The sequence below is a fragment of the Myxine glutinosa genome, chromosome 2, assembly GCF_964187855.1.
Source record: "Myxine glutinosa chromosome 2, kmMyxGlut1.1, whole genome shotgun sequence".
In the NCBI taxonomy this organism is placed as follows: domain Eukaryota; kingdom Metazoa; phylum Chordata; class Myxini; order Myxiniformes; family Myxinidae; genus Myxine; species Myxine glutinosa.
Window position 1 is genome coordinate 130,065,974 of NC_136262.1, and position 27,104 is coordinate 130,093,077.

General features: G+C 48.0%; 1 protein-coding gene across 2 annotated transcripts in view; it reads left to right on the plus strand.

Annotated features, from left to right (window-relative positions):
* Positions 1 to 27,104, plus strand: part of LOC137421260 (GMP reductase 1-like) — a 905,715-nt gene that overhangs the window by 806,719 nt on the left and 71,892 nt on the right. Inside the window, exon 3 of one of the 2 annotated variants that reach the window (XM_078771658.1) lies at positions 3,239 to 3,354. The exons of the other annotated variant lie outside the window; for it this stretch is intronic. The gene's annotated coding sequence lies outside the window, so the exon portion shown is untranslated. The remainder of the gene's footprint in view (positions 1 to 3,238; positions 3,355 to 27,104) is intronic. 2 annotated transcript variants of the gene reach the window in all.

Consider the following 27,104-nt stretch of genomic DNA (forward strand, 5'->3'; position numbering starts at 1 on the left):
ACAATCTATCTGGGGAAATGGGGGAGAAACACTTGGTCGAAGAACGAACGAACGAATAAGAATGAATAAACGAATGAGAACAGAGAAGGAAATATTTTTTTTGTTTTTTTTTTAGTTGAGATTTACATAAGGAAGTAGGCTATGGGGTGAAAAGACTGGGAAAACAGAGAACGAAAGTTATTGGATCACAAACGACGGACCGCTGAGAGAAAAACAAAGCCTCAAGGTTGTACAGTGTACACTGTACAAGGCCTCAAGACACGACACGAATTAACACGATTTTCAATACAGGTATGAAAGATTTGCACCGAAAATCTTCGTCGGGAGACAATATATACACCATAAAATAAATACAGTTATAACGAAAATACAAATGGGAACAATTACTTAATTTCGATTTCGATGGAGAGCGTGGAGAGCTGAGAATAAACGAACCCTTGCCAGCAAGACCGGAAACGGAAGCCAGCGGAAGTTTAACACGATCTGTGACACCGATCTGAGCAATGTGTTTAAGTGTGTACCCTCGTGTTCTATAATAGGCGGCGAAGCCGGTGTTGTCAATAAACGCGTACGTATTATGTCGAAAACCTGATTATGCCTTGGCTTGAGAAGTCCGAAGCGCAATGGAGGCTGCTATCTTGCGGATGCGGAAGTATGCATAACAAATTTTAGCCGGCGAAGCCGGTGTTGTCAATAAACGCGTACGTACTCGTACCGACTGCAAAGCCGCAATGAGCTGGCGAAGCCAAAGCCTCTTGCCACTATTTTACCCATCACTATGGTATCAGTAGGTTAGGTAGTTGGTAGTAGGTAGGTGTAGTAGGTACCGTACCTGGTAAGACTTGGTAAAAGAGAAGAGCAGACAGTCCTCCCCAATACCTGCATACCTCTTGCCACTATTTTACCCATCACCATGGCATCAGTAGGTTAGGTAGTTGGTAGTAGGTAGGTAGGTAGTTGGTAGTAGGTAGGTGTAGTAGGTACCGTACCTGGTAAGACTTGGTAAAAGAGAAGAGCAGACAGTCCTCCCCAATACCTGCATCTATCTATAATTCCAGTAATCTCTGTACGTTTGTACGTTTGTACGTTTGTCTGTCTGTGACCGCTGTTTCTCGACAACCACGGGTCCGATATACTTTTCACTTGCCAGGTATATTGCTGGGGACCCGAGGATGTGCCTTTTCAAGGTTTCATATTAATCGGACAATTACTTACCGAGCTATGTACAAAAAACGATTCAACCAATCAGAGAGCAGCGAACGATCGCGTGTGCCGGCGTTGCGAATGGACCAAACCATTCCATGTAAATAGAGGGGGGGGTTCTGTGGTCGTTGCGAATGGACGAAACCATTTCATGTAAATAGAGGGGGGGGATTGTCACTGTACTCGCAAGCCGTTCGCCGTTCGCTTTGGCGTTGCGAATGAACCAAACCATTTCATGTAAATAGAGGGGGGGGGATATAATTTTAGATAGATATATAGTACGGGCATATATATAGTACGGGCATGCCCTAGTACAATAAATGTCACAAGAAGCTTAAGGAAGTAACGATACGATGTGCTAGCTTAAGGCCTATTTTAAGAAATATTAACTGGGCTTAACATACGTTTTCACAGTATGTGTGTAGTCTTCTAACTTCAGTCGCTGGCAGGACTGGTTCTCTCCGGGCACGGCAGCTTCCTCCACCAGAAGACGTTAGCTTGCAGTGATTAATTCGGTGAATTCCGTCTCAACTTCGGATATTTCCGGCCGTGAAAAACTATCCGTATTTCTAAACTAAATATGTAAACCGCTTATACCATATTTCTGGCCGTGAAAAACTATCCCATACGGCCGCGAGATTTCTAAAAAATAATTCTTCGTCAATGTTAGAATATTTGACGCCGTTTTCACCCTCCGAAACGCGTAATAATATTTTTTCAAATGCTCGAATCTCATTGGTTCTGGTGTTTGATGACGATTTTCGTTGAAGATAACGAGGTTGGTCTTAACGTATTTTAATTACTAATTAGAGGTTTCATTAGATTGTGAATCAAAGAACGACGGGTGAAACAAACTCTTATTGAACTTTTTAGCAATTGTTTTATGCAAACTTCCGCATCCGGTCGATGGCGGCCACCATTGAGTGATTTCATTTTAGAAATATTTTTGCAAATGCTCGACTCTCATTGGGAACAATATAATACGTACTTGTCAATAAACGAGTACGTATTATGTCGAAAACCTGATTATGCCTTGGCTTGAGAATTCCGAAGCGCAATGGAGGCCGCCATCTTGCGGATGCGGAAGTATGCATAACAAATTGAAAACGTTCAATAGGAGTTTCTTTCACCCGTTGTTGTTTGATTCACAATCGCCGGCGAAGCCGGTGTTGTCAATAAACGCGTACGTATTATGTCGAAAACCTGATTATGCCTTGGCTTGAGAATTCCGAAGCGCAATGGAGGCCGCCATCTTGCGGATGCGGAAGTATGCATAACAAATTGTAGCTGGCGAAGCCGGTGTTGTCAATAAACGCGTACGTATTATGTCGAAAACCTGATTATGCCTTGGCTTGAGAATTCCGAAGCACAATGGAGGCCGCCATCTTGCGGATGCGGAAGTATGCATAACAAATTGAAAACGTTCAATAGGAGTTTCTTTCACCCGTCGTTGTTTGATTCACAATCTTATGCACCTCCAATTTATTATTAAAATACTTTAAGACCAACCTCGGCCCGCACAGGCCTGGTTATCTTCAACGAAATGCGTCACCAAACACCGGAACCAATGAGATTTGAGCATTTGAAAAAATATTTAAAAAACCAAATCACGCAATGGAGGCCGCCATCGACCGGATGCGGAAGTTTGCATAAAACAATTGCGAAAAAGTTCAATAGGAGTTTGTTTTACCCGTCCTTGTTTGATTCACAATCTAATGCACCTCTAATTTGTAATTAAAATACGTTAAGACCAACCTTGTTATCTTCAACGAAAATCGTCACCAAACACCAGAACCAATGAGATTCGAGCATTTGAAAAATATTTTAAAAAAGCTTATTACACGTTTCGGAGGGTGAAAACGGCGTCAAATATTCTAAAATTGACGAAGAATTATTTTTTAGAAATTTCGCGGCCGTAGGGGATAGTTTTTCATGGCCGGATATATCCGAAGTTGAGACGGAATTCACCAAATTAATCAAGAAGTAAATTTTATCAATTTTAATCTCATCCAGAATGCAAATTGTGTCATTTTAGGTCTGAATTTTCGAAATTTTGCGAGCTGACCAATCAGCGATCAGCTTAGGTCAGCCAATCAGCGCCCTCGACACAGGACATCTTACCAGGGCGTCGTCTGCGACGCCGGGAACGAGGTTGGTGCAAAACAACCGAATCATGCGTAAGCATATGCTGCTCGAAATAGTTCTCATCATATGCTCAAATTTCCTAAGCTAAATCGTCATTGCTTTGGGCACTGTGAAACGTATCAAGTCACTCGCTTACTGCACAGCGAAAAAGTACGAGCACTTGAACAACGTGTTTTTCGACTCGATTCTGCAAAACGCCATGTCACTCGGTCAAAGCCAAAACGAGGAACAATGTTTCGCCTCCATTCTTCATCGCCACACCGACCTATCAGATGTGGCATGAAGGACGACGTTTATGCTTAACCACGACATAAATGTACCCAAGTCTTGGGTACCCAAGCTAATTCGTGAGAAAGTGTCATGTGACTCCTGCTCATTCACCAGGTTACAATCTACACTGTTTCAATTACCAGTTTAAGTCTACACTTTAACTGTACACTGCCAAATTTCTCTAAAGCCTGTAAAGACGTTTGAGTGCTCGCACCAGCATATATGTGTTGTTGAGCATGTTCAAGAGTACTTACAGGTCACTATCAGCGTCTATCACCTTCTTTTCGCGATAAAAAACAATGTTCTCACGAAACGTAATTGGAAAGTAAACCACTCTGGGCCATTTTCGAAATTTTTCTCTTATTTAGTGGTAGACCTGAAAAGCCGAATTAGGCTTCAATCCCAGGCTCCCATGCCCAGTAGGTTTGTCTGATTTATGATATTGTCCTGCACCTACCGGTATAAGCGGTTTACATAAAGAAAGAAAGCTTGGTTTGATTAACGACAGTCACACATTGCCGTTGAAACGGCGCTATCGTATGATTTGTCGGCACTGATCTTACTGCAAGCTAACTTCTTGTGGTGGAGGAAGCCGCAGTGCCCGGAGAGAACCAGTCCTGACAGCGACTGAAGTTAGAAGACTACACACATACTGTGAAAACGTATGTTAAGCCCAATTAAAATTTCTTAAAATAGGCCTTAAGCTAGCACATCGTATAGTTACTTCCTTAAGCTTCTTGTGACATTTATTGTATGCAGGTATTGGGGAGGACTGTCTGCTCTTCTCTTTTACCAAGTCTTACCAGGTACGGTACCTACTACACCTACCTACTACCAACTACCTAAACTACTGATGCCATCGTGATGGGTAAAATAGTGGCAAGAGGCTTTGGCTTCGCCGGCTCATTGCAGCTTTGCAGTCGGTACTAGTAGCCGGCGAAGCCGGTGTTGTCAATAAACGCGTACGTATTATGTCGAAAACCAGAATATGCCTTGGCTTGAGAATTCCGAAGCGCAATGGAGGCCACCATCTTGCGGATGCGGAAGTATGCATAACAAATTGAAAACGTTCAATAGGAGTTTCTTTCACCCGTCATTGTTTGATTCACATTCTTATGCACCTCTAATTTATTATTAAAATACTTTAAGACCAACCTCGGCCCGCACAGGCCTGGTTATCTTCAACGAAACGCGTCACCAAACACCGGACCCAATGAGAGTCGAGCATTTGAAAAAATATTTCTAAAACCAAATCACGCAATGGAGGCCACCATCGACCGGATGCGGAAGTTTGCATAAAACAATTGCGAAAAAGTTCAATAGGAGTTTGTTTCACCCGTCGTTCTTTGATTCACAATCTAATGAACCTCTAATTTGTAATTAAAATACGTTAAGACCAACCTCGTTATCTTCAACGAAAATGGTCACCAAACACCGGAACCAATGAGATTCGAGCATTTGAAAAAATATTTCAAAAAAGCTTATTCCACGTTTCGGAGGGTGAAAACGGCGTCAAATATTCTAAAATTGACGAAGAATTATTTTTTAGAAATCTCGCGGGCATAGGGGATAGTTTTTCACGGCCAGAAATACGGTATAGGCGGTTTACATAAAAAAGAAAGCTCGTTTTGATTAACGACAGTCACACATTGCCGTTGAAACGGCGCTATCGTCTGATCTGTCGGCACCGATCTTACTGCAAGCTAACTTCTTCTGGTGGAGGAAGCCGCAGTGCCCGGAGAGAACCAGTCCTGACAGCGACTGAAGTTAGAAGACTACACACATACTTTGAAAACGTATGTTAAGCCGAGTTAAAATTTCTTAAAATAGGCCTTAAGCTAGCACATCTATATAGTTACTTCCTTAAGCTTCTTGTGACATTTATTGTATGCAGGTATTGGGGAGGACTGTCTGCTCTTCTCTTTTACCAAGTCTTACCAGGTACGGTACCTACTACACCTACCTACTACCAACTACCTAAACTACTGATGCCATCGTGATGGGTAAAATAGTGGCAAGAGGCTTTGGCTTCGCCGACTCATTGCGGCTTTGCAGTCGGTACTAGTAGCCGGCGAAGCCTGTGTTGTCAATAAACGCGTACGTATTATGTCGAAAACCAGATTATGCTGCATCTCTTGGCTTGAGAATTCCGAAGCGCAATGGAGGCCGCCATCTTGCGGATGCGGAAGTATGCATAACAAATTGAAAAACGTTCAATAGGAGTTTCTTTCACCCGTCTTTGTTTGATTCACAATCTTATGCACCTCTAATTTATAATTAAAACACTTTAAGACCAACCTCGGCCCGTACGGGCCTGGTTATCTTCAACGAAAAGCATCACCAAACACCGGAACCAATGAGATTCGAGCATTTGAAAAAATATTTCTAAAACCAAATCACTCAATTGAGGCCGCCATATTCCGGATGCGGAAGTTTGCATTAAACAATTGCGAAAAAGTTCAATAGGAGTTTGTTTCACCTGTCTTTGTTTGATTCACAATCTAATGCACCTCTAATTTGTAATTAAAATACATTAAGACCAACCTCGTTATCTTCAACGAAAATCGTCACCAAACACCGGAACCAATGAGATTCGAGCATTGAAAAATATTTTTTAAAAGCTTATTACGCGTTTCGGACGCTGAAAACGGCGTCAAATATTCTAAAATTTACGAAGAATTATTTTTTAGAAATTTCGTGGCCGTCGGGGATAGTTTTTCACGGCCGGAAATATCCGAAGTTGAGACGGAATTCACCGAATTAATCAAGTAAATTTTATCAATTTTAATCTCATCCAGAATGCAAATGGTACCTACTACACCAACTGTGCCTACTACACCTACTACACCTACTACACCGACGGTACCTACTACACCTACCTACTACCTAACCTACTGATGCCACAGTGATGGGTAAAATAGTGGCAAGAGGCTTTGGCTTCGCCGGCTCATTGCGGCTTTGCAGTCGGGTACTAGTAACCGGCGAAGCCGGTGTTGTCAATAAACGCGTACGTATTATGTCGAAAACCAGATTATGCTGTATCCCTTGGCTTGAGAATTCCGGAGCGCAATGGAGGCCGCCATCTTGCGGATGCGGAAGTATGCATAACAAATTGAAAAACGTTCAAAAGGAGTTTCTTTCACCCGTCTTTGTTTGATTCACAATCTTATGCACCTCTAATTTATAACTAAAATACTTCAAGACCAACACCGGCCCGCACGGGCCTGGTTATCTTCAACGAAAAGCGTCACCAAACACCGGAACCAATGAGATTCGAGCATTTGAAAAAATATTTCTAAAACCAAATCACTCAATGGAGGCCGCCATATTCCGGATGCGGAAGTTTGCATTAAACAATTGCGAAAAAGTTCAATAGGAGTTTGTTTCACCCGTCTTTGTTTGATTCACAATCTATTGCACCTCTAATTTGTAATTAAAATACGTTAAGACGAACCTCGTTATCTTCAACGAAAATCGTCACCAAACACCGGAATCAATGAGATTGGAGCATTGAAAAATATTTTTTAAAAGCTTATTACGCGTTTCGGACGCTGAAAACGGCGTCAAATATTCTAAATTTGACGAAGAATTATTTTTTAGAAATCTCGCGGCCGTCGGGGATAGTTTTTCACGGCCGGAAATATCCGAAGTTGAGACGGAATTCACCGAATTAATCAAAAAGTAAGTTTTATCAATTTTAATCTCATCCAGAATGCAAATGGTACCTACTACACCTACTACACCTACTACACCGACGGTACCTACTACACCGACCTACTACCAACTACCTAATCTACTGATGCCACAGTGATGGGTAAAATAGTGGCAAGAGGCTTTGGCTTCGCCGGCTCATTGCGGCTTTGCAGTCGGGTACTAGTAACCGGCGAAGCCGGTGTTGTCAATAAACTCGTACGTATTATGTCGAAAACCAGATTATGCTGTATCCCTTGGCTTGAGAATTCCGAAGCGCAATGGAGGCCGCCATCTTGCGGATGCGGAAGTATGCATAACAAATTGAAAAACGTTCAATAGGAGTTTCTTTCACCCGTCTTTGTTTGATTCACAATCTTATGCACCTCGAATTTATAATTAAAATACTTTAAGACCAACCTCGGCCCGCACGGGCCTGGTAGCTGGCGAAGCCGTTGTTGTCAATAAACGCGTACGTATTATGTCGAAAACCAGATTATGCTGCATCCCTTGGCTTGAGAATTCCGAAGCACAATGGAGGCCGCCATCTTGCGGATGCGGAAGTATGCATAACAAGTTGAAAAACGTTCAATAGGAGTTTCTGTCACCCGTCTTTGTTTGATTCACATTCTTATGCACCTCTAATTTATAATTAAAATACTTTAAGACCAACCTCGGCCCGCACGGGCCTGGTTATCTTCAACGAAAAGCGTCACCAAACACTGGAACCAATGAGATTCGAGCATTTGAAAAAATATTTCTAAAACCAAATCACTCAATGGAGGCCGCCATCTTCCGGATGCGGAAGTTTGCAGAAAACAATTGCGAAAAAGTTCAATAGGAGTTTGTTTCACCTGTCTTTGTTTGATTCACAATCTAATGCACCTCTAATTTGTAATTAAAATACGTTAAGACCAACCTCGTTATCTTCAACGAAAATCGTCACCAATGACGTCACCAAACACCGGAACCAATGAGATTCGAGCATTTGAAAAATATTTTTTTAAAGCTTATTACGCGTTTCGGAGGGTGAAAATGGCGTCAAATATTCTAAAATTGACGAAGAATTATTTCTTAGAAATCTCGCGGCCGACGGAGATAGTTTTTCACGGCCGGAAATATCCGAAGTTGAGGCGGAATTCACCGAATTAATCAAGAGGGAAATTTTATCAATTTTAATCTCATCCAGAATGCAAATGGTACCTACTACACCTACTACACCTACTACACCGACGGTACCTACTACACCTACCTACTACCAAACCTACTGATGCCATAGTGATGGGTAAAATAGTGGCAAGAGGCTTTGGCTTCGCCGGCTCATTGCGGCTTTGCAGTCGGGTACTAGTAGCCGGCGAAGCCGGTGTTGTGAATGAACGCGTACGTATTATGTTGAACAGCCAGATTTTGCTGGATCCCTATTGAGAATTTCGAAGCTTTGACGCACCAAATCGCTCAATGGAGGCCGCCATCTTGCGGATGCGGAAGTATGCATAAAAAATTGCGAAAAAGTTCAATAGGAGTTTGTTTCACCCGTCTTTGTTTGATTCACAATCTCATGCACCTCTAATTTGTAATTAAAATACTTTAAGACCAACCTCGTTCCCCGGGCCCGCATGGGCCCTGGTTATCTTCAACGAAAATCGTCACCAAACACCGGAACCAATGAGATTCGAGAATTTGAAAAAATATTTCAAAAAAGCTTATTACGCGTTTCGGAGGCTGAAAACGGCGTCAAATATTCTAAAATTGACGAAGAATTTTTTTTTTGAAGCCACCACATCACCAGAAACGGGGCCGTGCCGCTGCCAACCAAGGTCTGGGCCATCACCGAGTTCCCGCGTCCCCGCTCCATCAAGGCCCTGCAGGAGTTCCTCGGCATGGTGAATTTCTACCACCGTTTCGTGCCCCGCGCTGCTCAGCTCATGCGGCCCCTTTACGAAGCCCTCCGGGGCAAGCCGGCCAAGCATGACGTCGTCTGGTCCTCAGCCATGGACGCGGCATTCACAGGCGCAAAGCTGGCCCTCGCCGACGCAACGCTGCTGGCTCACCCGGTGCTCGACGCTCCCATCGCCCTCACTACGGACGCCTCCGACTACGCGGTGGGCGCCGTACACGAACAATGGGTGAACGGGGTTTGGCAGCCACTCACTTTTTTTATCCGGCAACTCCGGCCGAACGAGCTAAAATATAGCACATTTGACCGCGAGCTCCTCGGTCTATACCTGGCCATTCGCCATTTCCGCCACCTCATGGAGGGCCACCCGTTCACGGCTTTCGTCGACCACAAGCCGTTGGTTTACGCGATGGCCAAAGTCACAGAGCCGTGGTCGGCCCGCCAGCAGCGCCACCTCTCCGCCGTGTCGGAATTTACCACGGACATCCAACACGTCGCCGGAAAAGACAACACCGTGGCCGACTGTCTTTCTCGGGCCAGCGCGAACGCGGTCCACCTCGGCGTGGACTTCGCGCTTATGGCGGCCGAACAGACCACCGACACCACGGTGCAAGCCCTCCGGGTGGCGGACACTGGCCTCCGCCTGGCCGACGTCCCCTTCGCGGACACTGTCCTGCTCTGTGATGTCTCCCAAGGCCAGCCTCGCCCCGTCGTGCCCGTTACCTGGCAGCGCCGCGTTTTCGCCTCCCTCCACGGCCTTCCCACCCGGGCCAGAAAGCTTCCCAGAAGCTGGTGTCGGCGCGTTTCGTCTGGCACGGACTTCGACGGGACGTCCGCGATTGGGCCAACGCCTGCATGGCCTGCCAGCGGGCCAAGGTCCACCGCCACACCCAGGCCCCGCTGGCACCTTTCACCGTGCCCGAACGGTGTTTCGACCACGTCAACGTGGACCTGGTGGGCCACCTTCCCCCATCACGAGGTTTCACACACCTGCTCACCATGGTGGACAGGACCACCAGGTGGCCGGAGGCCGTTCCCCTCGTTTCCACCATCACAGCCGACGTGGCGCAGGCTTTCATCGCCACCTGGGTCGCCCGCTTCGGCGCACCGGCGGACATCTCTTCGGACCGCGGTCCACAGTTCACCTCCGAGCTGTGGGGCGCGGTCGCCCGCAACCTGGGAGTCAAGCTGCACCATACCACGGCCTACCACCCCCAAGCCAATGGGTTGTGCGAGCGTTTTCACCGCTCCATGAAGGCCGCGCTCATGGCCAGCCTTCAGGAAGGCGGTTGGGCCGACCGGCTGCCGTGGGTCCTTTTGGGTTTCCGCACGGCCCCCAAGGAGGACCTCCAGGCATCCACCGCCGAGCTCGTCTACGGCCAGCCGCTACGCGTCCTGGGCGAGTTCGTGCCCGACGCTACCAGTCCCTGGTCCACAGCTCGCCAGCGCTCGGACCTCCAGGAGGCCGCCCGACGGTTTGCCCCCGTGCCAACGTCCCGCCACGGTGGCCCCCAGTCCTACGTCCCCCCAGCGCTTCGCACAGCGGAGTACGTTTTTGTGCGTCATGACGCACACCGAGGGCCACTCCGGCCACCGTACGACCGACCCTTCCGGGTCCTGCGACGGGACGACAAGTCTTTCGTCATCGACGTCGGCGGTAGGTCGGACTGCATTTTGGTGGACCGCCTCAAGCCGGCGCACGTGGACGTCGACCAACCACCACGGTTGGCCCTTCCTCCGCGGCGAGGCCGCCCCCCGTCCACGGTTCCCCCCGCTCGACCACCCACCACCACACCGGACCACCCCACCCCCACGACCCTCCAGGGGTCGCTTCGGCCGGGTCATCAGGACCCCCCTTAAATTGACCCTGCCAGTGCATGTCGATTCTGAGGGGGGGCGCGTGTAGCGGTTGCCGCTGAGCATACACAATCGCCTTACACCTGCCAAAGACGCAACCAGGGAGCGATCACTGTACCGGGCTCGCCCAGACCGCCCGGAGACGCTCAGTCTCACCTTTCCCGGGCATGTCCAGATTCGCCTTTCCCCGGCTCGCCTAGACCGCCCGGAGACGCCCAGTCTCGCCTTTCCCGGGCATGTCCAGACTTGCCTTTCCCGGGCTCGCCCAGACCGCCCGGAGACGCTCAGTCTCGCCTTTCCCGGGCATGTCCAGACTTGCCTTTCCCGGGCTCGCCCAGGCCGCCCGGGCACGCCCACTCTCGCCGTGTTTGATTGCATATACATATTGCTGCCCGATAAACGGGCTTTTCAGAGTACCCGAGTTTGGTTTTGCTGAATAAAGAAACTCGGACGAATTCCCGTCTTTTGTCGCGTCAATCCTTTCAACTCGCGTAGGAGCACAGCTCCTTCATTACTAGCAGAAGTACCTACCCGCCGGCGTTGCCGGGCAGGGGAGGGAGAGGAAGTGGAACAGGGTTCATCACCTCTTCGTTGAATATATGCTGGTGAATGTGCTGTTCATGACGTTTCTGAGTTAAGTGTGATGCCCACTGATCTCTACACCTGGATTGGTCACGACGGCTCTGTGCGTGAAGCCACCGGAAGTGCAGTCCGCCATCTTGTCTCCCCCAAAAGTGGCGAACTGTAGTAACACGCAACGTTGAACTGGGCCCGGCCGATTTTGCAAAATATATATTTCTTCAAATATATTTCAACTTCTGTCTAATATTTTAATGGATTTTGAAGTAAATTACTGTTCCTATGACTCAATAGAATTCCGGAAAATTCCCTTGGAGCTCCTTGGCAATTGCAAGGAGGCGATCAATGCATATTATGAGGCCCGACACAGGGTTGGATCGGAAAACAAACATAGGCGTAACATCCAAGTTACATTGGGCTCCAGGTCACTTCATCAATAACAAAACAAAACTAAAGTCGTTTTTTAATGTTATTTTATGTTATTATACGTTTCTTAATGTTTTTAAGGATTTTTAGAAATTTCAACTTTCTTACGTTTTTTAAGGGATCTAAAAAAAATTTTTTTTTTGCCGTTTTTAGTGTTTTTTAAGGTTAGGTTTCCATCGACATTTTTTGTAGCAGGGGAAGGCAAAAATAGTGGGGGGGGGGATGGGTGGGGGAATTTTGGTTCAACATAAGTGGGAGGGTCAAAACTTTTAATGTACAAAAAAGAGTGTGGGAGAAATGATTTTTTTTTTGAGGGGAAAATTTGTTTTCGCATGGGCGAGCGATTTTGGGGAAGGCATATGTGAATACATTTCCAAACTTAAAGGGTTTAATTTGTTGGTTTTTAATCTGTCACTCTCAAAAATAAAAGGTGTACCATTAGATTCTCAGGGGGGCATGGAAGTTTTTATGGAAAAAAAAATATCTTCACCCACTACAACAACAACAACAACAACAACAGGCATTTTAAGGCCATTTTCCCTGCAAGAGAGGGGGTGAGCCTTGCGGTCCCCATGACAATCTTCTCCATTTTGCCCTATTTTCTGCATCTCCCCTTGTTAACCCCCTTGCCCGCATTTCTTCTTCGACCATCTTTAGCCAGGTCTTTTTCGGTCTTCCCCGTCCCCTACTTCCTTCTACATTAATTTCCATCACTCTTCTCAACCAGTCACTTTCTTCCTTCCTTAACACATGACCAAACCATCTCAACCTGTTTCTCTTCACAGCATCCATCACAGGCTCTATTCCCATCATCTTTTGCAATTCATCATTTGTCTTCCTCTCTCTCAACGATACTCCACACATCCACCGAACCATTCGCATTTCCACCCTTTCCAGCCTTCGTTGCTGCTCTACGTTCATTACCCATGTCTCGCTCCCATAAATCATAACACTTCTCCTCACACATGCAGCATACACCTTTCCCTTCAGCTTCAACGACACTCCCCTCCTCGTCAGCACACCACTCAACGACACTCCCCTCCTCATCAGCACGCCACTCAGTTCCCGAAACTTCTTCCATGCACATCTCACTCTAGCAACCGTTGCCGAGTCTGATCCACCTTCTCCATTCAGCATGTCTCCTAGGTAACAAAATGTTTTCACACCTTCCAGCTTCACGCCGTCTCCAAGATCCAACTCAACATTTCCTCCATCTGCAGCTCCCTCTGTGCACACCTTACACTTGAATGTAGCTGCCACACTGGTTAATGACCCTCTCAAACCACTACATTTTTGATGAACCCACTCAGCGCACATTGTACATTGAATGGAATTCACTCCGACACCCTTCCTGTACACAGCACACGGCCACTTCCCAGTTCTTTCCACCTCACCACATGCTTTACCACTTGCCATCACCTTCGTTTTTCCGATATTCACCTTCAGACCTTTTGTCTCCATACATTCCTTCCACTTGTAAATCTTCTCCTTCAGTCCATCCATACTTTCTGCAATCAACACCAGATCATCTGCATACAACAACTCCTACGGTAAACCCTCCTTTACGTTCCGAGCCAGCACCTCCATCACAGCTACAAATAGTAGTGGACTTAGTACCGACCCCTGATGCACTCCCACCTTCACCTCAAACTCACCACTGTTCCCGTCCTTCGTCCTTACAGCTGTGCGCGCTCTTTTGTACATTGCCATCACTACTCTGATCAACCATTCCTCCACTCCTAACTTCCTCAATGCCCATGTCACTACTTCACGTGGAACCCCATCAAATGCTTTCTCCAGATCAACAAACCCAAGAAACAACTTCTTCCTCTTCTCCATGTACTTCTCCTGCAACTGCCTCACAATAAAAAGCGCGTCTGTCGTTACTCTTCCTGGCATGAATCCAAACTGCATTTCGTCAATCTTCACTTTCTTCCTTATCCTCCTCTCCAACACCCTTTCCAATACCTTCATTCCATGCTCCAATAACTTTATCGCTCGATACGAGCCACAGTACAGAAGGTCACCTTTCCCCTTGTATAGAGGGACGAGGGTACTCAGTTCCCAATCCACTGGAATGCGGCCTTCTTTCACCACCAGATTGTTGATCTCTGTCATTCTCTTCACACCCCAATTTCCCGCTGCCTTCAACATATCTCCCACAACTCCCGTCGGCCCTCCCGCTTTTCTACTCTTCTTTGCTTTTATCGCTTCCTCAACTTCCTTCTCGGTTATCTTCTCTGCCGGTCCTAAAACTGGGTTACTCTCTATGTTGCCATCCCATTCATTCTCTGCATTCAACAGTATTTCCATATATCTCTTCCATCTTCCTTTAATTCCATCTGGGTCCACAACGATTTGTCCCACTTCATCCTTCAAGCAACTCACCGCCATCACATCGCACCTCTCTTTCGCTATCTGCATTGCAATCCTGAATACCGCTCTCTGACCCTCTTCCAAATCCAAGCGTTCTCTGAACATTTTCCGACATGCCTCCTGTGCCTTTGCTACCTCTTTCTTTGCAGCCTTCTTGGCTGCCTTATAACTTTCATGCTCAGCCTTTTCTGCCCCCATACCCTTCGCCTTCTGCCACTCCTTGAACTTCTTCCTCCTCTCGTCAATCTTCTTTCCAACTTCATCATCCCACCACCATGTTTCCGAGTGCCTCGGTGGTCCTTTTGTCCATCCACATACCTCACCAACGGCTCCCAACAGACAAGCTTTCATTGACATCCAACCACTTTGAAGCTCAACCACATCATCCTCGACCATACTCAGCCTCTCTTTTAATGCCTCCCTCACTGTCACCTCTTTCAACCTCCACACCTTCATTCTCGGTTGGTACTTTTCTCCTCGCATCTTTCACCCTTATGTCGCAGAAAACCAAGTGGTGCTGTAAAACAAAGGATCACCTTTGTGTCGCGGAGGTGCCCCCTATCTCGCCTACGCACCATCAGGTAGTCAACGGTTGTCGTCGACCCACCTGACGTGTATGTAACAAGCTTATTATCCTCTTTCTGGAACTGAGTATTACAAATCAACAATTCAGCTCCATCAGCAAACTCCAAAATCCTTTCACTTTCTCCATTTCTCACACCATATCCGTAAACCCCATGAACACCCTCAAAACCGTCCATACTCCTTTCCACATGTCCATTTAGGTCTCCTCCTACCACAACAACTTCCTCATCTTTCACGTTTTCCATCAGCTTCTCTATCGCACACCAGAACTTGTCCTTCTCTTCATCGCTCCGACCAACCTGCGGAGCATATCCTGAGATGATGTTTGTTGTGAAAATCAACCAAATCCACAACTCGTCCCATAGATAGGTTTAATTTCAATTAGATCGTAACATCATCCTGTAAAATACACCATGCAACATATATGTCAGGATCAAGGCATCATATGAGAAAGATTGGATATATCAGTCAATGCAAGCAAGCCTAGAATATAAGTGGGTACGTACCATTCAATTCTACATGTCATTGTATAAAGTCGCAGGAGTGGCCTCGAGTCGCGGACGTCCCGAGGTCTTATAGACACCGCCCAGTGGTTTAAGTGAGCGTCACACCTGGGTTCAACTTACATTTTCACCACATTCTCCCCGCCGTTAGAACGAAGCTGCCACTAGGCAGGAAGCGAGCGCGCGTCAGCATTAATAGGTAGAGGAAGTCATTATATCATTATTAGGGTGTCAAAGAAATATCCCTATTGATTCTTGTCTTTGCGCCATTGTGTTATGTTTCGCACACTGTCAAAGCGTCTTTAGGGCTTCCTGGAAAGCGCTATACGAAACAAATCCATTATCAGTAGTACAGGTCAGTCGGTCCATCCGTAGAGGTCAGTGTGGCGAATTACCCTGCCAGCACAGGTTCGGAAACTACCGGGTACGTCGTCCCCAAATCCGGAGTCCCCTGCTTCGGAGTAGCCGCTGGAGGCAGGTGTCGGAGGGGCACCTCAGTGCCCTCACCGCTTCAGGCAGGGGTGTATCAGGCGAAGGGAGGGACGGCAGATGTTCTCTAGGCGCACTCATAGCCTGGTTAGCAAACATGTCCGATACTGGCAGACGATGAGCCTGTGGGTCACAGTAGGCTAGTCTCACAGGCCTATGTGCTAGATAAGGTGTACCTTTGCGATATGCAACTCATTACATAAGGTGTACCTTGTCGAAGAGCGAATGTCCATTCGTCGCAATGCAACGCATTTCAGGCAGATGTGTCAATGTGGAAGATGTGTAAACCAGTAAGCCATGTCTATTCGTCGCAAGGCAACACATTACAGGAAGATGTGTCGATGTGGAAGATGTGTAAATCAGTAAGCCTCTTTACAGTAAGCTGTAACAGTAAGTAAGATTACATGACAGGAGGCCATGACAGTGTAAGTCAATTACAGTAAGTCTGTACCGGCCTAGGAGTTGTAACAGTAAGTAAGATTACATGACAGGAGGCCACTACAGTAAGTCCATTACAGTAAGTCTGTACCTGCCTTGGCTCCCAAGGGTACATGGTCGATCCACAATAGATCCATAGCATGGAATTGCCGAGGGAGAGAACCGACGAGAGCCATAACGAGAGTTACGCGATACCCCGGAGTCCCCCTGTTTTGAAATCACGAGACTCGAGCGCTCTCTGACGGCAGCGCGTACGAATTACAAGCTCCGGCAAATAGTTTCAAGCAAAACGTTTGCCACGAGTGCCCTCCGTAGGCTGCCCGAACGACCGGCATGGCAGATACGACGACGCACAAACGACCGAAATGCGCCTTCCCAGCGAAGCGCGCAGAATCTCCCGACCTGCAGCACAGCGCGCAGAGGATCGGAGAAGATCGGCTATACCGGCTACCGTCCCAGAGGGATTGTCCCGGAGAGTAAACGTCGAGATCGAGAAATGGAAAACGTCCCGGATGGATCGACATCCAAGAGAATGGCCCGGATGGATGGATCAACATCCAAGAGGATGGCCCGGATGGATAGATCGACATCCAAGAGGATGGCCCGAATGGATGGATCGACATCCAAGAGGATGGCCCAGATGGATGGATCGACATCCAAGAGAATGGCCCGGATGGATGGATCGACATCCAAGAGGATGGCCCGGATGGATGGATCGACATCCAAGAGGATGGCCCAGATGGATGGATCGACATCCAAGAGGATGGCCTGGATGGATGGATCGACAGCCAAGAGGATGGCCCGGATGGATGGATCATCATCTCACCCCCCAAGAGGATGGCCCGAATGGATGGATCGACATCCAAGAGGATGGCCCAGATGGATGGATCGACATCCAAGAGAATGGCCCGGATGGATGGATCGACATCCAAGAGGATGGCCCGGATGGATGGATCGACATCCAAGAGGATGGCCCAGATGGATGGATCGACATCCAAGAGGATGGCCTGGATGGATGGATCGACAGCCAAGAGGATGGCCCGGATGGATGGATCATCATCTCACCCCCTCAGTCATCCATCCCCCCCCCCCTCCCCCCCCCCCCCGACGTGAAGTGTGAGATAACAGCCGCGCATCGCGCACCGAAGTCGAGCGACCTTCACAGTCTGGGTCAGAGGGAACGCAATCAGGCAGCGGCCAGGCGAGGCGTCTCGCAGTCTCGAAATGTGTGGAGGCGTGCCAGGTGACCTGTCCTAGAAGCAACAAGCCCAGAGTCAAGGGCGATCCGGCGGGCCGGTGCCCACGTGGCTTGCTCAGGAGACGAGGGAGTCGGGCGCAACGCTCAATGTCACCGTGTCATGGGGTCAGCGTGCACCCCCAAATGTCCCGTGCCTTATCGATTAACGGCATAAGTCCGCGATGTTGGCTAGTCGCCCTCGAAGGCCGCCACGTTATGACACGCACTTTCGGGCAGGGGCGGTCAGATTGAGTATGTCTGCTATCTGTAGAGGTACCCAGGTAGACGAACTCTGATGACGCAAGTGCGGGAAACAGTTAAATGGTGCTGTAAAGCAAACGCGTGATTTAGTCGATGACGTCATCAATTGGTTCGGGCGCGTGCGGGCGGGTTTGACGGCGAGTTCCAGCTGAGCGGTATCCCCAGACGGAGTAAAGTAGCACTCCGATATCTAAAGTCTCGCGTCCATTGGGCAGCAGCATTCGAGCGGGCTCGAGATCGGTGTACGGAATACGAACCCGGCCGACGAGCGAAAAGTATTATCTAGGGCGCACCGCGTACGAGGGAAACCGAAAGTTGAGCTCGGCCCGTTGAACCAGTGCGGCTTCGCCGAGTCGAGAGGGCGAGCACGCTTGGCAGCGATAGACTGCACGACCTGAAGTAGCGTCTCGTTTGTTTAGCTGTCGGGTCAAAGGATCGAATACATATCACGCCCTGAAGTAGCGTCTCGTTTTTTAGCTTTCGGGTCAGAGGATCGAATACATATCACGCCCTGAAGTAGCGTCTCGTTTGTTAGCTTTCGGGTCAAAGGATCGAATACATATCACACCCTGAAATAGCGTCTCGTTTGTTTAGCTTTCGGGTCAAAGGATCGAATACATATCATGCCCTGAAGTAGCGTCTCGTTTGTTTAGCTTTCGGGCCGTGTTTTGTCCGGAGTTTTAGACATAGATAGTCATATAGAATACACATGGTATACGATCATCTATCATAAGCATAAGCCCGAGTGTCGTGAAAGGCTATGAAGGTCCCGCTCGACGTCCTTAGAAACTCATCCGTGCTGCGACGAGTCCTCGCATGGTGCCAAGCGAGCCTCCATTGAGGCGATTCCGGGCAGCGGAGTTCGCCGGCCTCGTTGAGTAGCCACATGTAGGTGGGATTTCGACGAGCCGCGATCAGAATCGCCGGCCTCGCAGAGTGGTGCCCGCGAAGGGCGCAGTGCGCGATTTGCGCATAGGAGGTGATTCCACCGTGCAGCGATTGATCGGGTTGTGCCCGCGATGGGGCAGCGCGCGATTCGCGCATAGGTGGGATTTCGACGAGCCGCGATCAGAATCGCCGGCCTCGCAGAGTGGTGCCCGCGAAGGGCGCAGTGCCCGAGCAGCCGGAGTGAGCCGGCCGTGTGAGGCACGGCGTGATTCCGACGAGCAGTGCGCGATTCGCGCGGAGGAGGTGGTTCCACCGAGAAGCGAGTGGTCAGGGTGAGCCGGCCGTGTGAGGCACGGCGTGATTCCGACGAGCAGTGCGCGATTCGCGCGGAGGAGGTGGTTCCACCGAGAAGCGTGTGGTCAGGGTGAGCCGGCCGTGTGAGGCACGGCGTGATTCCGACGAGCAGTGCGCGATTCGCGTGGAGGAGGTGGTTCCACCGAGAAGCGAGTGGTCAGGGTGAGCCGGCCGTGTGAGGCACGGCGTGATCCCGACGAGCAGTGCGCGATCCGCGCGGAGGAGGCGATTCCACCGAGCAGCGAGTGGTCGGAGTGTGCCGGCCCGCGCGGAGGCATGGCCGACATGGGAGTCGTGATCACTCGCGTGGGAATCTCATCTCGGGCCGAGGCACGCAAATCTAGGATGATTCTCTCGGACGGAGCCGTTAGCGTTTCGAGCAACCGAGGCTAGACTCGTACCTTCGGCGCCAAGCGGGTCCGTCGTTCCGATGGGGTTGCGGCCCAGGACATTTCCCAGTGGCCTCCTTCAGCTGGCGCCTTGCCGGAGTCCGTCATGCCTGCTCCGGCGTTCGGGCCTCAGGAGAGCAGTTTGCGTTTTGACGACGCGGTCCCGCAAAAGGCTTGCGAGGTCCCCATCGCATCCGGTCCTTTTGAGGCAGACCGGCGGCGAGAGTAGTCGGAGCTCCGTAGCTGGAGCTAGCTCGACGGGTCCTCCGCCGGTCATTCTTCTCCGAGGTGGGCCTCGCAGGAGCGCGGAGAATGTCGGGAACGCTCGTCTGTGATCTGCGTTCATCCAGCCATCGCAAGACTCGTGTCCCGCCATTTCCGAAGATCATAATTGAAATTAAGTGTTGTGAAAATCAACCAAATCCACAACTCGTCCCATAGATAGGTTTAATTTCAATTAGATCGTAACATCATCCTGTAAAATACACCATGCAACATATATGTCAGGATCAAGGCATCATATGAGAAAGATTGGATATATCAGTCAATGCAAGCAAGCCTAGAATATAAGTGGGTACGTACCATTCAATTCTACATGTCATTGTATAAAGTCGCAGGAGTGGCCTCGAGTCGCGGACGTCCCGAGGTCTTATAGACACCGCCCAGTGGTTTAAGTGAGCGTCACACCTGGGTTCAACTTACATTTTGACCACAATGTTCACCAAGAGCTTTCCAATCATCATTTTCACCATCATCAACCTATCACTCACTCTGGTCACACTCACCACACTGTCTACAAACTCCTCAGAAAACAGGATACCAACACCATTCACGCCCTCCGGGCACCCTTGCCACACAAACTTGTATTTCTGTCCCTGCCTACCCTTCACCATTCTCACACCACTTCCCTTCCATCTCGTCTCTTGCACACAACATATGTCCACTCTTCTTCTGACCAATACTTCCACCACTTCTCCTGATCTCCCTGTCATTGTCCCTACATTCCATGTCCCAAATCTCAGAAACCGATCTCCACGTCGGGCATCAGATGTTTCGTCATAAATGGAGTGATTTCCACCCTTGCTTCGATCGGGTTCCCCACCTTGAGTTTTGACGAGAGCGAGTGGGGTCGCCCACGGGGTACTTTGGGCTGTACCCTGCCCATATGTAGTTGTAATTGTCATCGTTCTCTTTTTGAGGCAATGTTGTTATGGCCGGATGCCCTTCCTGACGCCAACCCTTTCCGTCGCCTCTTATGACACGCAGGGATACGGTGTACCTATTCTAAATCTTCACCCACTAGTTGAGACCAAAAAAAAAAAATCCTCACCCAATTCTGCATAAAGGTCTGCATGTAAAAAACTTATTCTGCCCGACCCAAACTTCCACCCCCCGCCCCCACCCCCCAATACGCTTACATATTATTTCATTGCCCTTAACATTTACAGAACACTTTCAAAGAAATGAATTGGCCGAATGCAAAACATGCATGTAAATAATGAGATGAAAATCACATAAAAGCTTGATGAGTTAAATAGCTTTAATTTCAAGATGCAGTACCTCTTACAATAAATATGAAAAAGACGAAATTTACATCGTACACTATGTAGATTCATTCGAAAAATGTACCACATACGTACATGGAAACCAGCAAACAAAACATTTTTCCAAAGAGTTTTTAAAATGTTTAAATGATATAAAATATTGAGTCTAGATAAGACTATGAAAACGTTTTATAATAAATATTATCAAAGGATGTAGTCTAAATGTTAGTGTAAAACATTTTTGTCAAATTTTAATAAACAAGTACAAAAAGTTTTAATTAAAACAAAAGCCGCGTCGATGTTACACAATGCCTAGATGCAGCTGTGCCTATAACGTCGATGTTATAGGCACAGGACATTCCTATTGATTCGATTACTTGATGTTATTTTTGTGCAAAGAGAAAATACATCTCGTCAATTTCCCGTGTGTGGCGACGAATTTTTAATATATCTCGGCATTTTCCCGTCTGTTATTTCAGGCGGTGTATGACTGACCATTTTTTTTTTTTTTTTTGTATACTGAATCGAGACTCATGAAAGAGCTAACATTTACTTCACAAACAAATCAACCAGACAAACAAAACACACAAAAAGAGGGAGCGGAAAACAAGATGGGGAGAGAAGGGGAAGCACACAAACACAACATTTGAGAGCAGGGAGATGTGTGGAAGGGAGAGGGCTTGGGGGGAGGAGGCGTGGGAAAGGGGGGGGGGGGTGGAGGGAGAAGTATAAAACACAAGGACACCAAGGACTTCCAGGACAGAAGTTGGTATTTCAAAAAAGTGGAATTGGGGTGAAATTAGCGGGGGTAGAAAAGATCAAGGTTTTGGATGGGGGAAGATAAGAGATGGTGGTGAACAGCAGTTTTAAAGACCTGGAGGGTGGAGTGGGATTGAAGAGAGTGAGGGAGTTTGTTCCAGAGGCGGGAGAAAAGAGGAATGAAGGAGTGAAGGTGAGCAGAGAGTCTTGATTTTGGCAGTTTGACCATAAGAGGGTTGCAGGCAGATCTTGTGCGACCTGTAGGAATATTTGCGGGACAGAGCCCAGAGAGAGCTGGGGGGGCAAGGCCAGAGAGGAGTCGGTAGAAGACGGAAAGACCACCAACCTGCCTGCGGTGAGTGAGTGAGAGGCCCTTGGAGTTAGCTTCATCGCGGGAGATTCCAATGATTCTGAATGCTTTGGTTTCAACAGCGTGAAGACGAGCTAGGTGTGAGGCAGGAGCACCAGCCCAGAGGGGAGAGCAGTATTCCATTGAGCTGTGGATGAAAGCCTTGTATGTGGTGAGGAGCTCAGGTGTGCCAAGGAAGGACTTCGCACGACGGAGGATGCCCAGTCGGCGACTGGCTTTGGAGGCCAGATTTGAAATGTGGTTTTCCCAGGAAAGATCATGGCATGCGATTTGCCGCGATGCCGCGATTTAAAAAATATATATCTCGGCAATTTCCCGTATGTGGCGACACGTGAACGAAGCTATGCTCCTCTCTCCACATTATTGTGACGACGTACAAATTAAATATTTCATCGTGACGATTGTCATCAAATGGAAGAATTTTTAATATATCTCGGCATTTTCCCGTCTGTTATTTCGGGCGGTGTATGACTGACCATGCCGCGATTTAAACGAAATATATATATCTTGGCATTTTCCCGTCTGTTATTTCGGGCGGTGTATGACTGACCATGCCGCGATTTAAAAAAAATATATCTCAATGGACTTTTAGTTACAGGCGTTTGAGAATTCATTTCGTTCTATAAAGGGCAACTTTCATCGGAATTTCTGCCCGTTTTTTTTCAACCGAGTCTAAAACTATGTTAGCGACTGTGAAAAATGAAATGATATATCGAATTTGATTTGAAATAAAACTGTGTGAGAGAGGAAGACACCACGAGCCTACAAAACAGGCCTCAAAGCTATGCGAGTTAATAAAATGGTGGATATTTGTTTATATGAAGCCTCTCCCACAATGGGTGGAGCTATGGTTCCCAGAATGGGTGGAGCTTTGAGGTTTTGTCTTCTCTGCAAGAAGAACAAGAAGAACAAGAACAACAGCAGAGGGCACTCTATGACCAGCGTCTTGGGACGCGGCTAAAAATATTTTGTCAACTTTGAAATATTATGGAGAAAGATTTTTGAGCAATAGAGCAATGAGCAATAGAGTTTATCATTCCTCTGTGGTTTCAACAAGTACAAAATGGATATTTAGTATTTGTGGAAGCATTCTGTTTCCCGACATGGAAAAGTTTGATCTTCGAGTAACATGATGATGCAATTTTTACCGGTACTAGTGAACATGATTGTCATCTATTGCGGTGTCAAACTGGTGATCATGTAGCTCAGGGAACAGTTTTAGCTCTGCACTGATGAAGCAACTGCCTGTGAGATGCCACCCCCCTGTGGAAGCTTTCCGTTTGAGGTCTTTAAGAGTCTTTGGAAACACTTTTCTGTTTCCAAGCAAACAGTGATTACATTAGGTGATGCTTTCTGCAGACGTCCACGATCCTTTAGTGCCACAAAGTTGTGAACCTTGCCATTGGGGGCAGTCAGTGCCTCCGTGCACACCATGCAGTTCACTTTACGTTTCATCATTTTTACTACAAATCCAGCAATGTAATTAATAGCTGCTTCTTTGTATTCTGATACTTGTTCAAAGTTTGGTACATCAGCATAATCATGGTCATCATGTACTGGACTATCCCGGAGTATAAGATCATACTTCCGTGCTATGCTGATTGATGAGTGACTGTGGCTCCACATGAAGGATAGTTGTAGTATCCCTAAGAATACAATTGCCTGTGCCATTCTTAATATTGTGCCTCATCAGGAGTCTCTTATCGGCTGCACTAAATTGACCTGCCGTTGGATTATTATTAAATCCTCCCCGTGCTCTCACTGCAGAAAAGAACAACTCAATATGGTCTTGACTGAATTTATAAGTTAATAGATATTTCATGGGGGCATCATGCGCAGCTATAAGTTCTGCATAAAGTTTGGTGACTATAAAGCCAGTCTTCCTTAGGGTAAGATACATTGGTTTACCAGATGCGTCTGTAAGCCCTAAGATGAATTGTTCAGCATCTTGCAAGATTTTTAGCATTGCTTCACCATTTTCCTTCCTCATTGGAGCCTTTGTACCCTTCCCAAAAATATTTCTGCTGTTAAGGACATTAAAAGGCAGCATCAAAATGTCTTAAAAACTGAACTGTGGCCTCGCATCCCCTGAACTGAGGGAGCTTTAATCCCTCATTGCAGTATTGCAGGGCCTCGCACTAAACACTTGGGCAGCCAAGTTACCTTTCATTTTTTGCTTCCCCCAGTCCATATGTGCATTCTTCAATTTATTTCCTAACCTCAAACCTTCTCTCTCTTGTAGCTTATTCAACTCCTCTATATACTGCCATTTGATGGTCTGGCCATCGGGGTTTTGAAGATCCCACCATCTGCAAAATATTTACGCAGTAATTTGAGCATGTGGCACACGTCTAGTAGAACATGAACTCGAATAGATGGGTCAGAAGGATGAGGAAAAGATGGATCCATACCAATCACATTCATGTTTGCTCCAAGAGCTCTCATCATTGCAAAATGGCACGACGGTCCATCACAGGCGAGGGAAACGCCTCGGACACCGGTTTCATGGAGTCTGCGAAAGCACTCGTTTACTAGATTTGCCCGTTCTACTCCATTCATGCCATCTATCAAAAAATATCCTAATGGGATCTTCCAACCATCATTCACAGACACAGCCATAAAGACTAGCGCATCCTTAGCAACTGGTGTGGAATCATCAAACCTTCCAGTGCCAATATCTACATAACCTTTGAATTTCCCATTTGAATATTCAATGTTCTTCCGTATAGCCATTTCATCAAACATAACTGTGCATATTGTCTCCTTTCCCCTGGCTTGATTGTCCATTGCTTTTGCCTTCTTCTTCTTCTTCTTTCATGTATCATCAGATGGCCAGCTCAGTGTCGTCCAGCCATGCCCTCGTCTCTGGTCCTACGTCGAAGAGGCCGGCTTCTGAAGGTGGTCTGTATAGGGGGCAGGTGGTAATTATGTGTTCGGCAGTCTGCTCAGGCTCGCCGCACTCGCACGCGGCGCTGTCTGCCAGGCCCCACATCTTCAGCGATGATTTGAAGCGGCCGACCCCCGTACGTAGACGGTTCAGCAAGGTCCATTGCAGGCGTGGTAGGTCTTCTCCTACGACGCCACCTCCTGGGTCCCAGATGTAGCGGTGGATGCGGGTGGGCCCGGCCGTTTCCCACACTTGCTTCCAAGATGTCGCCAGCCATGCGCTTCTAGACAGGTCCTCAGGGATAGAACTGAGCATCTCTTGTGCCGCCTTGTTGTAGGGATGGCGGGACTTGAGTCTGCTTGGAGGCGCCACTATCGTTGTGGTGTTGTGCAAGATGTGCCAGTCGTGTTTCTGGGCATTCCTTGCCAGGGCGAGGGTAGCAGCCTCCCGTCTGAGGCCGGCCGGGGCGATTCCCGCTAGAACTGGCAGGTGGAATGCCGGGGTGGGCTTCAAGCAACCAGCTACAATGCGGAGGGCGTTGTTAATGGCAACATCAACCTTTCTCACATGTGGGCTTCTGCTCCAGGCTGGGGCGCAGTATTCGGCTGCAGAGAAGACCAGGGCTTGCGTGGATATTCGTAGGGTCTTGGCGGAGGCTCCCCAGGTCGTACCAGCGAGACGTCGGATAAGCGAGACCCTTGATGTCACCTTGGCCTGAACTTCTTCTAGGTGTTGCTTGAAGGACAGTCCTTCCTGCTTTTGCCTGAAGTGCAGTAAATGATTGTTTTGTGAAACCTGGGTCCCCATCTACCCCACTGTACCATGATCTTATAGTTTGGGGATGAGGCAAAGCCAGGTCAAATGTTTCTCTTACACAGTCATAAAAAAACTCTCTTCCTCACTCGCCCTGCACTGCCCTCTCTCCACCTCACCCCCAGGAATACCTTTGGCTACGGCTTCCCCTTCGCTCCCACCTTTTGTTCATATGTGTGTTGTACCGTCCACCAAACAGTGATGACTCCATCTACATCTCGCTGTCTGATAATATTGACCAACTTCTATCTACCCATCCCAACTCTCTCTTCCTCATATGTGGTGATTTCAATTGTCACGATGCCAGTTGGCTGGGCGTGGGTACATCTCTCACCAGCCATGGCTCTTCAGCAAAGGACTTCTGTGACTCACTGGGACTGACACAATCTGTCAATTTCCCGACCCGGATCTCAGTCAACAGAGCATCTTCTCTTCTGGACTTGGTTATGACTAACTTCCCTGAAAATGTCTGCTGCTCTTCTTCTGCTCCAATCGGCTCATCTGATCATGTGCTTGTTAAAGTGGACATCTCTCTGACCATTCTCAGAGAGCATCCTCAGCGTTGACGAGTCTGGCATTTCACTCAGGCCAACTGGCACGGTCTTCAAGCAGCCATCAATCATCTGGACTGGTCTCCCATCTCTACCGCCTCTGACACCAACTCATCCTGGGAATTCTTCCAAAGTAAATTGCTCTCTCTCATGCACAGATTTATCCCATCTCGTCTTCAATTGTCATACCCTTCCTCCCGTCCATGGTACACGGAATCTTGTGGTGAGGCTATTGCCCAGAAACAACTTGCTTTCGTCTCCTGGAAAGCAAATCCAACGGCAGGAAATCTCATTTCCTTTCACAAAGCCCGAAACAAGTGTGTGTCCACCCTCAGGAGAGCCAGGAAACAATATCTCTCCGTTCTCAGGACCGAACTCTCTTATCTGTCTCCCTCTTCCAAATCCTGGTGGCGTCTGGTCAAATCTGTTTCTGGTGTTTGTTCCCCCTCCATCCCCTCCCTCACCTCAAACGGCCACACGGCTGACTCCGCATGTGAAAAAGCTGAATGCCTCAACTCTGTGTTTGCCTCTAAATCTTGTGTCCCAAACCCATCCCTCTCTGTACCCACCATACCCAGTCGTACCCAGCTGCT